We start from the raw sequence: 10,269 nt of genomic DNA, 5'->3' as shown, positions 1-10,269 counted from the left end.
CCAGAATAAATATGAAACAGCTTGCCTCAGGAAATGAGCCTCAAACTTGAGTTCCGATCACGTGGATTTCACCCAATCTGTGTGCCTTTGGCCAATGCCCCTCACCTCTTCCAGCCCCCGTTTGCTCAACTAAATTTTAGATGGAAAACCTGAAGGCTGGGGTTGAAAATGGGGCAAATCCTAGCAAGGGTGCGCGCTTGGCGCAGCTCGCGCCCGACGCCAGCGTGCTCGCGCCCGACGCCAGCGTGCTCGCGCCCGACGCCAGCGTGCCCACGTCAGCAGGCAGAAGGGCGCGGCTGGCGGCGCTGCCGGAATGCGGACCGCCTCTGCCTCCCAAGGGCACCCTGAAGTTGCTGTTGGGACTGTGCTCTGCCAGGTACAGAGGAGGCTGAAGATAAAGTAGATGTGCATTCTGCCTGCCTGCCCTCAAATAGATTAGGGTTTGGAAGTTCAAATAAGTCACGCACGTAAGTGACTCTCACACAGTGGGCAAGCCGGCCAGCTGGGGTCAAGGCAGGTGCGCTCGTGGAGGTCGTATTTTTAACTGTGCTTAGAGAAGGAGTGGAGTGGAGGTCATGGGGCCGGAAGTGTCTTCCTCCATGTCAGCGGAGAGGGTATAAAGAGAATCGTTGGGAAATAGAAGGGAAAGGCAGGCAGGCAGTTCTTGGGGTGTTCCTACAGGTGAAACTGCGGTTGAAAGGTGTGCCTATTTTAAGACCATTGGGACACATGGCTCAAGCAGCCCCCACAAAAGATGCTGTAATGTACCACCCTGCTGGCAGTAAGGTGGGTGCCAGCAGCCTCCACCTTGACCTAAAAAATGCAGGACAAGCCGGTACAGAGGCTGTGAGTGGGGGTGCAGTTTGTCCCCTCTGTTCAACAAATCCTTCCCAGCCCCAGGTGTGGGCTTGTAGAGGGGGACAGACACATCCCTGCCCTTGGCGAGCTCCATCTGGTGGGACAGACAGCTGCGGTCTAGAGGCATGAGCAAAACTGGGACTCCCTTGAAAGTTATGAGCAGGTTTCTGAGCTGGAAAGTCTGTCCCTCCTGAGTCCTTTCCTCTTTGAGGCACCGCCCTCTCCTCCACAGAGCCCTCAGATTCCACCGGTTGTCTTCAGCTTACCTGGCTCTCAAGGGACAACTGTGTTTTTGGTTACACATCAGCTGACACAACATTCTGCCATATCCCTTGTCCCAGCCACATTCCTTCAGCCATGGGAGAATTTCGAAGGTGCTTGGTGGTTATCTCCCTAGCTCCCTGCAAATGGTATAGCCGAGCCTTCTCGGGTCCATGGGTAGGAAATCCACCACGGGGGGTGGGGGTCTCATCTGGGAGCCTCACAGTAGGCATCCAAGGCCTTAAATTAGGCATACCTGTTAGCCCTGCCTTTCGGAATCATCCTAAGGAAGCAAGCGTGAATATGTGATAGATTTATCTACAAGATTACGCACGAGAGCATTGTTTATGAGACAGAAAAAAAAAATAATCAAAAAGGATCTAAATTTTCAACCATAAGAGATAGGTTAAATAATTTACGGCATAGTTGCACAATGCTAGCATTATAAATTACATCAGGGAGGGATGCTTACCACCGTGAAAAGAACGTCGAAGACAATTGAAGACATCACATTGCAAAACAATATGCACTGGTGGATCCTATCTATGAGAGGAAAAAAGTATATATTCACATATAGCAAGACACAAGAAAGAGGGAAGTTATGCCTAGAAAATAGAAAACGTTGGTGACTTCAGGGTAGGGGAATTAGAAGGAATTTAAAATATCATCTCTGGATGTTCTCTACAAGACACGTTCATCACTTGTATAATCTGGGTGAAAGATACTCTATTTTTTAAAGTGTAATAAAGTGACATCTCCCTGGGCACAGCACAAGGCATGCCCAGGCAGGGGCTGGGTGCTAGGGAGCCACATTTCTGAGAGTGGGCCTAGCCCAGGAGCTCCGGGATACTAGACCATGCTGCTTAGCCACGCACCAACCCTACTCACGAGATGTCCTCCAGAAAGGTGCTTGACAGCCTGGCCTCAGCCCTGGGCATGCAGATCTTCCCACTCGTTAGCCCCACTACAGGCCACGATAGAACAAACAAGGACTCAGGCCCGAGAGTTGCATAAAGACAGAATGGATGGATTTTTCTGGTCACTGTAATGCATTCAGCTGAGCAGGTCCATTTGAACTCCTTCCCTCACTGACTGCTCAGCCCCTACAAACTCAATGCCTTCTCCAGGAAGCCTTCCAGACGGATTCCACCATGCTGTGTGCTCTGAATGTCCCTGTTCTCAGTAGGAAGTCCCATTTGTGGAGTGGTTGCCAAGTGCTTTCTCCAAATGACCACAAGCCACCCTTGCAGTAACCCTCTGAGCTGGCCCTGTGATGCTCTCATCACAGACGAAGAAGCAGAGGCTGACGGAGGGTGAGTATCTTACCCCAAAGCTCATGCTAATAAATGGCAGAGTCAGGATTCAACCCCAGGCAGTGTGGCCTTAAGGCCAGCCCTCAGAGACACCGAGCCATGCAGGCCCTCTGAGACAATCGATGTCGCCAGTCATGTTTCCATGGTGATTTTGAATTGTTCCCAGACCGTTCCTGGAAGACTGAATTCCTGAAGGGTCCCAAAGGAGGAGCTGCACACCAGGCATGTTTGCTACTCTAACTGCAGGAGAAGCGGGTGTGTCCTCCTGAGCTGGTCCCTAGCTGCTAGAGACATGTCCATAGACAGTTATGTAAGGAGCCTGGTAAAACCCCTCCTTTGGGGACAGACCCTGCGCCAGAGACTCTGTAGGCTGCAGGATGCATCAGGGCTCAGGCTTCTTGTAGGACCAAAGGTTTCTTGCTGTCTCTCCGCAGCGTCTCCCCCAACGCCTGTTCAGTCCCCAGGTTTCTGGGAAGGGTCCAGCTCTACCCAGGATCATGGCCCGAGTCCTCCCACTCCAGCTGGGAGGAGAGATTCAGTGAGGGAAAGAGCGTGCAGCCCGGAGCGTGAGCCTGCTGGAGGCGACCTCTTGGCTGTCCTTTCTTTTCAGAGTTTCCAGGCTGGGTTCCAACCCAGGATGGAAGAGGCTGTTACCAAGTCTGGGCAAATCAGCACAACCATATTAACAGAGGTTATCTCAGCGTGGGGGGATTAGGGATGGCTTTTTTTTTCCCCCCCTGTGGCTTTGCTTTTTAGCATTTTCTAATTTTCTGCAATGAACATGATTATTTGGGCAATTAAATAATTAAAGGCAGGGGACGGTGGCGGTACTGCTCTTGCTGCCTTCTTCCCAGGGCTCTTCCTCCAACCTTCTGGAGACTGCTGAGCTCCTGGGTACCCTCTACTTTGTGGAGCTTCCTCCGAGCACCTCCTCACCTTTACCCCGGCAACCCCACTTCTTTCACACCCCTTTTCTGTACACGACTGTACTGGAATTGTACAGATCACACAGCATATCACTGTTCTGAGCCTGCTGCTCTCCACAACCCCGATGCCACGAGAAGTCGTCTTTTCTGTCTTTGAAGGGGATACCTGGAACCACGTCCCCATCCTTGGCCCCTCCCACGGACTTCATCCCCCAGTTCACCATTGGACATCTGCAACGGGATGTTCCAAACAGTCACGGTCACAAGCATCATGGCCCCAGCCTACTGTCTCCCCTCCACGCCCGGGCACTTCCCACTTTCCTCGTCTCTGACAGCAGCACGGTCAACGGTAGGCTTACGGAATCATGGCTGCTTGCCCCTCCTAGGGTTGGTCCTTCAGGGAACAGGGAGGGCTGGTGTTCTGGTCTTCAAAATGTCTCTTGGGTCTCCCCATGCCCCTCACTCAGGCTCTGGAACTGTTACAGAGGTCCACGAGTAAATCTTACTCATTTTTTTTGTCTCCAGGATCTAGCACAGGGCCCAGTCCATGTATGCTCTCCATGTATGCTTCCTGGTTGAATGAATAAATGAACAAATGGGCCAAAAAAAAAGGATCTTTTATAATTTGTCTCCTAGATTTTAGTTTTTTCCTTGCAGCCCTTCCCATATTTCTCTGTCAGTTGAATCTCCCCAAATGGTGACTTGGCCCTGGGAATTCTTCACCTGGTGCCTTTAATGGTTCCCACTCTCTATCAAGGTCCTCCAAAAGCCAGCCCCTCTTTACCTTCCTTTGTAAAGGATTTGATCTCTCTCTCCCTGAGTCTCTCCTCTAGCTGACCTGACCCTTCAGATGGGATCCCACAGAAGGTAGCTGTCTGTCTACCTGGGACACTGTCTGGTTTCCTGACCCTACTCCACTTCACCCCAACCTGTAAGAGGTATGTTTTCACAAAGTCACTGTTGTTCAGAGGTAGCATAATCCATGGGTATTTATTGAGGGCCCACCATGAGCCCACTGCTAAAAACTAGGGAGACAAACATTTGCTCAGTCTTGGAACTCATGGAACTTATGTTCTCATGATGCAGACAGAAATATAGACAAATTCATGATTAATTGATTGATTGATTGATTATACTTTTTGATTGGTTCTATGTAGACATAAGCAGGGTCCTCTGACATGATAGCAGGGGGAGTGTCAGTCATCGGCAGAAATAACGTACAGCACTCACACGCCTAGAGGCATTTAGGGAGCACCTTCCACAGATCAGGTCCTGTGTCAGGGGCTGGGAACAATGAGGTGAATAAGATATGGTCTTTGCCCTTGGAGAGCTCACCTGTAAGGGACCATGTACATACCAAAAGATCTAATCCAGTCCGCCCTCCATACATACATTTAATATTAATTTTATTTCAAAAACCTATTATTTGGCTCAAGTATCCAGTTGCTTTTTTAGTTCAATTTATAGGCCTGCTGAGACGACTCCTCAGTGTAGTTGGAAAGGCCTATTTCATACGAGTGAGGCTTCTCATGGTTATCTCAAGTCAGAACCGAGATTTAACCATTGCCTGCCTTTCTTCTTCCCGGACAGGGCACCACCAGCACAGGGCTCTGTGAGGCCACCTCCAGACCCCAACGCACCCTCGTCAGCCTGCAGCTCAGGGCTGACGTCAGTGCGGAATCCCGGGGTCCGCGTTGACTGACAGCTGTGGCATCCAATGACACCACATGCCGGGCCAGTTCTTTGACCCGTTCTGAAGCTCAGGCTCCCGCTGTAATATGAGAATGAGACCCCCCTACCTCTTTCTGGGGGTCACCATCAAAATCAAATGAGATCATGCAAGTGCTTTGGAAATGAAAAAGCAATATTCAAATATAAAGTGCTAGATTATCTTTTTTTTTATTTTTTTTTGACTTTGAAGGTTGTCAGGGCAGAAACAAAAAGGACTTTTAAGTTTTACTATTTAATAATAAGTCTATCAGAAGCTCGATAACACTGTAAGCACTATTTGTTGGGTACCCAAGAGCCTTTTCTCCTCTCCTTCCAAGCTCAAGGAATTCTGCTTCTTTCAGGTAAGACCAGAGCTTTCCTTCACCCACCTTGATCTGCCCCAGCCCCAAGGGGAGACTTATGATTGGTCTAGATCAGTCTTGGCATTCACATCTACTTTGCCTAGGGGTGGGCTTAAGTCCCAGTTCTGGTCAATGACAAATAAGGGAAAATGTGACTTCCCTGCCCCAACTTGAAACAGAATTTCAAGAAAATAAAACCTTTTGCCTCTGTCTTACTGGGCAATCATGTGAGGACATGATGCCTGAATGAGTAGGATAGATCTTGCAACTATGGAGCAATAAGCACAAGGACACAATGGAAGAACAGAAGATCAGAAAGAGGAGGATTTTTCTCTTCCTCCCCCTCCCCCACACCTCTCCTCCCCCCTCCCTCTCCTCCTCCTCCCCCTCCTCCTCTTCCTTCCCCTCCCCTTCCTCTTCCTTTTCCTCCTCTTCCTCCCCTCCCCCTCCCCCCTGCTTCTTCTCCCCCTCCTCTACCCTCTCCTCCTTCTCCTTCTTCTCCTTCTCCTTCCAGTTTTGCATCTCATTTGATTATAGAGTCAAACACAAAGCCCAGCCAGGTGAGTAGCCAGAACATTTACGTGTGAAAAATTCTATCTGAACCAACAGAATTTGTTCATACATACATCCGTGTGCCTTTGTTCCAGGCATGTTTAGAAGGAGTAGGATCCTTGATGATGCCACTGAGCTCTTCTGCACCTGCCTGCCTCCAGGCTTCTGGTTATAAGAGATAACTAGATGCTGCTAATGCTGAAGTCACTGTTACTTGCCTCCATTTGCATATGTAAATTGGTGCATCTCTACAGATGTAACTTTGTAATATATTTCTATTTGAATGTACCTACCCTTTGACTCAATTCTTCCACGGAATTATCAGAATCTGGCCCACAGATAAACTCACACACAGGTAAGTATACTTATATCACTATATTTATTCATACTGAAATGTAATTACATTAAATATTGATTAACTTAATTAAATAGATTAATTTAAATGTCATGTATGCGACAATATGGTTAGATTAATGACCGTGCATCCATAATATGAAACATATGATTTTAAAAAGATTAGCACAGCTCTATGTATACTGGTAAGAAATTACATTCAAGATCATTAAGATATATATACACTGGCAAGTAGTGATATTCTGGATATAGTTAATGGAAAAAGTGAGATTAATAGTGGTTAAAGCTGGATGATGGATACATGGGGATTTGTTAGGTCATGTTTTCTTATAAATGTATGATGGAGATTTGAAATTCACCAAAATAAAAAAATTTCAAGACAAGGGGCAGGAAGAGTAGTATGTTTACTATGACATCATTTGTGTGGGTTTTTTTTTTTTTTAAGCAATATAGGGATAAAGGATAGAACATGAATATCCATGGAAAGACACAGCAGAATTTGGTAACAACAGTTACTACTAGGAAAAGAGAGAGGACTGCGAAGAGACTGAGTTTGCCTGTCCCTTTGTCTCCTTTGAATAAAAAAAATAAAGTAAGATTTTATAATATAGTATTTTATTAAAAATAAAATAACAAAGATTTATTTATTTATTAAAAGATTTTATGTATTTATTTGAGAGAGAGAGAGAGAACAAGCCAGGGGAAGGGCAAAGGGAGAGGGAGAAGCAGACCCTCTGCTGAACAGGGATCCCAATGAGGGACTCAATGCCAGGACCTTGGGATCATAACCTGAACTGAAGGCAGACACTTAACTGACTGAGCTACTCAGGTGCCCCAAAACAACATAAAGATTTATTAATCAACCAAGTGTAGGTGAGCAATAGACAGATAGCCAGTCTGTATCTTTGCAATGCGGACTCAAGTGCTGCTTGATGTTCACCCAAGAGATCTGTTCACATCCCGCCTGCGACCCTGAAGATGACACTGTTGAGATGAATAACACCAGGCTGTTACAGGTTCCTGCAAATAAGCTAAGCCCATACTTAGAGCTAAGTTATAAAGATGCTGAGGACAAGGAAAACTTGACTGCAACGAGTGCATCAGCCACTGTAGGAAAACAACACAGCATCATAACGTATTTCTCATAATAATAATGTAATTCCATTATAGACACTTTATATTTTCCATTATAGACACTATATAATGTAAAAATAATGTAATTCTGTTATAGACACTTTCTAAAAGCAGAAAAGCACAACAAAAGAGATTAAACATCATTTCTAGTCCCACTCCTAGAAGCAATACCGTATATTATGGTGTGAATGTGTGTGATCCGAAAACACCACTTTGTAACAGGATTCTTTCTTTCTTTCTTTCTTTCTTTCTTTCTTTCTTTCTTTATTTATTTATTTATTTAAGCAACCTCTGCATCTGGCCTGGGGCTCAAACTCAGAACCTAGAGATCAAGAGTCACATGCTCCACTGACCAAGCAGGCAGATGCCCTGTAATTGGACTTTTTCTAGTTCACAAAATAGAATTATCTTCCTGCATCATTAAATATTATATTTTACAACATAATTTTTAATGTGTGCATGTTCCTCTTATGTGGTTTTTAATAGTCTTACCAACTTCTTACGTTGGACATTTTCTGTGGTAGTAAAGTTACAAATCACAGGCAGTGCTAACACTCTCTGACTTCCACAAATATTAGCTCAACTTCCTTTCTTCCTTCCTTCAATAATTAATTACTAAATAAGTGTGAAACAACCAGCCTCAAACAAAGCAGCTACAAGGGGCCATTTTTGAGATATTTGGGGGAATCTGAATGTAGAGTGGCTCTTTTGTGATGCTAAGGAATTATAATTGTGTGACAGTGGTCTTGTGGCTATGGGGAAATATGTCCTTAATTTTTAGAGACCCACACTGAAGTATTTAAGGATGAAATGTCATGATGCTTGTAATTTGCCTTAAAATACTTTAGCCAAAAAATAAATGAAGCAAATACGGGAAAATAATCACTATTCAATCTAGGTGAGGGATATAGTGCCTCCTTTGCTGTATATTTGAAATTTTCATTAAAACATATGTCTTAGAAGTGAAATACATCATGCTCGGTCCTTTACTATGAGCTGGAGATGTAGTGGTGAACAAAATAGACCGTGGGGGCACAGCCTTTGGGGAACACGTTTCCACCAGAATGTCTCCAATGCAATCTAACGATGATAGGAGGACCTGTGTCAGACTAGCATTCTTTGTCCCCTCCACACTGTCATCAATGCAGGTCTGTTTTCCCACCTTTTAATATCTGTACCTCCCAGTGACCTTGACCACACTGTGGTCACTAATACTGCATGTCGGAAATCAGTTCTGTGGCTCATGGTGCCCCTGGGATTCCATTCAGGAAACTTCTGGGCACCCACGTGCGCCTGACACTGCAAGGCAGCAGGACTTAAAAAGGGGATGGCCCGACCCCTGCCTTCCACTTACGGCCTGTGGGAGGAGGTGGAAGAGGTCATCCAAGCCAGCTGGAAGGAGGGGAGTGGCTGGAAAGGTGACCAGGACAAGCTTCTTCAATGAGAAAGTAAGAGACCCCAGTGCGATGGGGAGAGTCTGCTGGGAAAAAGGCTGGTTGAGCAGCCCTGCACGCCCACCCACAGCTGGCAGGAGTGAAGACCTAGAGGAGCTGATGTGCTGTGTATCCTTTAGTTCCCCTGCTGGCAAACTTTCCAAAGGGCTGGATAATAAACATTTTAGGCTTTCAGACCAAGGGGCAACATCAGAGATAAGTTCCCCCCCACACACATTTTTTGCCCAAAATTCAAAACTTTATGTTTGGACACCAAAATGTAAATTTCATCTCATGTTCACGCGCCATAACTATTCTTTTTATTTTTTTTTCAACTATTTAAAAACGCAAAAACCATTCCTAGCTCAGGGCCATCCCAGAACAGGTGGTGGTGGGATTTGGCCCACCCACATAACTTGCCAACTGCTCCCGCACAAAATGGGTCCGTTCTTTTTTTTTTTTTTTTTTTAAATTTTGTTTATTTGTTTGACAGACAGATTACAAGTAGGCACAGAGGCAGGCAGAGAGAGAGAGAGAGGAGGAAGCAGGCTCTCTGCCGAGCAGGGAGCCCAATGCGGGGCTCGATCCCAGGACCCTGGGACCATGACCCGAGCTGAAGTTAGAGTCTTTAACCCACTGAGCCACCCAGGTGCCCCAAGATGGGTCCGTTCTTAATGCCACGGTTTGTTTTCAGGGCTGCTGTTTGCTGTGGGGACGGGAATGGGCCTGATCTAGCTGTTGGCACCTGCTTTCGTGGCCCATCTCTATTCTTTCCCAGCTGGGGGTTCTGAGGAAAGTCACTTAAACCTCCTTGGACTTAAGTTTGCTCGTCCTTGAAGCCCGAGGGAGGCTAAGGCTCCTACTTCCAGGCGGGGAGGAGAAAATACAGTTTCGCACACTCTCCTATGTACGTGGGAAATACTGGGTAGAAGATGGACTCGCGGTGGGTCCAGAGTATCCCCCAAAGGCAGTGCGCGGTCCTCCTCACAGCCCTCCGGAGCAGCGCACCCAGTGGAGACTAGGGGCAGACTCCGCACGACCCAGTGCCGCGTGCCTGAGCACTGGGAGCCGGGTTCTGGGCGCACCAGAGCAGACCCCCATCCTGGCTGCGGGCGCAGGCAGCAGGGCGGGAAGCTCCCCTAGCCCGGGGCCGTCGGGCCGGCCGCGCGGGCCTCGGCGTCCGTGCGCCTCGGCTTCCGTGGAGGGCGCGCTGTCCGAGCTCCCCGCCGGCTCCGAGGAGCCCCTCGCCGCCACTCTGGCCCCGAGAGGCAGATCCTGGCATCACCGCCGCGCCAAGCCTCGGACGGGACCTCGAGGACTTGCGGCTCCCACCCCCGTCCCCTGTCTCTGGGCTTTCGGGTCGTCC

The 10,269-nt window shown here is 47.5% G+C and overlaps 2 long non-coding RNA genes across 5 annotated transcripts; both read left to right on the top strand.

Moving 5' to 3' along the window:
* The first annotated feature begins 289 nt into the window (after positions 1-289).
* On the top strand, positions 290-5,802 carry LOC132014943 (uncharacterized). Of its 4 annotated transcripts, none has more exons than XR_009403501.1 (6): positions 290-376; positions 2,247-2,432; positions 3,043-3,123; positions 3,518-3,707; positions 4,192-4,296; positions 4,949-5,802. It is a non-coding gene; the product is annotated as an uncharacterized LOC132014943 (long non-coding RNA). The 4 variants fall into 4 exon arrangements; XR_009403500.1 differs by having other exon boundaries at positions 4,180-4,296; XR_009403502.1 differs by lacking the exons at positions 4,192-4,296; positions 4,949-5,802 and adding an exon at positions 3,884-4,062 and having other exon boundaries at positions 290-467.
* A 214-nt stretch (positions 5,803-6,016) lies between these two features.
* On the top strand, positions 6,017-7,900 carry LOC132014944 (uncharacterized). The gene is made up of 3 exons (XR_009403504.1): positions 6,017-6,337; positions 6,782-6,928; positions 7,756-7,900. It is a non-coding gene; the product is annotated as an uncharacterized LOC132014944 (long non-coding RNA).
* The last annotated feature ends 2,369 nt before the right edge of the window (positions 7,901-10,269 follow it).

The sequence above is a fragment of the Mustela nigripes genome, chromosome 4 (assembly GCF_022355385.1).
Source record: "Mustela nigripes isolate SB6536 chromosome 4, MUSNIG.SB6536, whole genome shotgun sequence".
Lineage (NCBI taxonomy): Eukaryota > Metazoa > Chordata > Mammalia > Carnivora > Mustelidae > Mustela > Mustela nigripes.
Note: the sequence above shows the minus strand (reverse complement) of the source record. Positions and strands in the feature narration are given on the sequence as shown.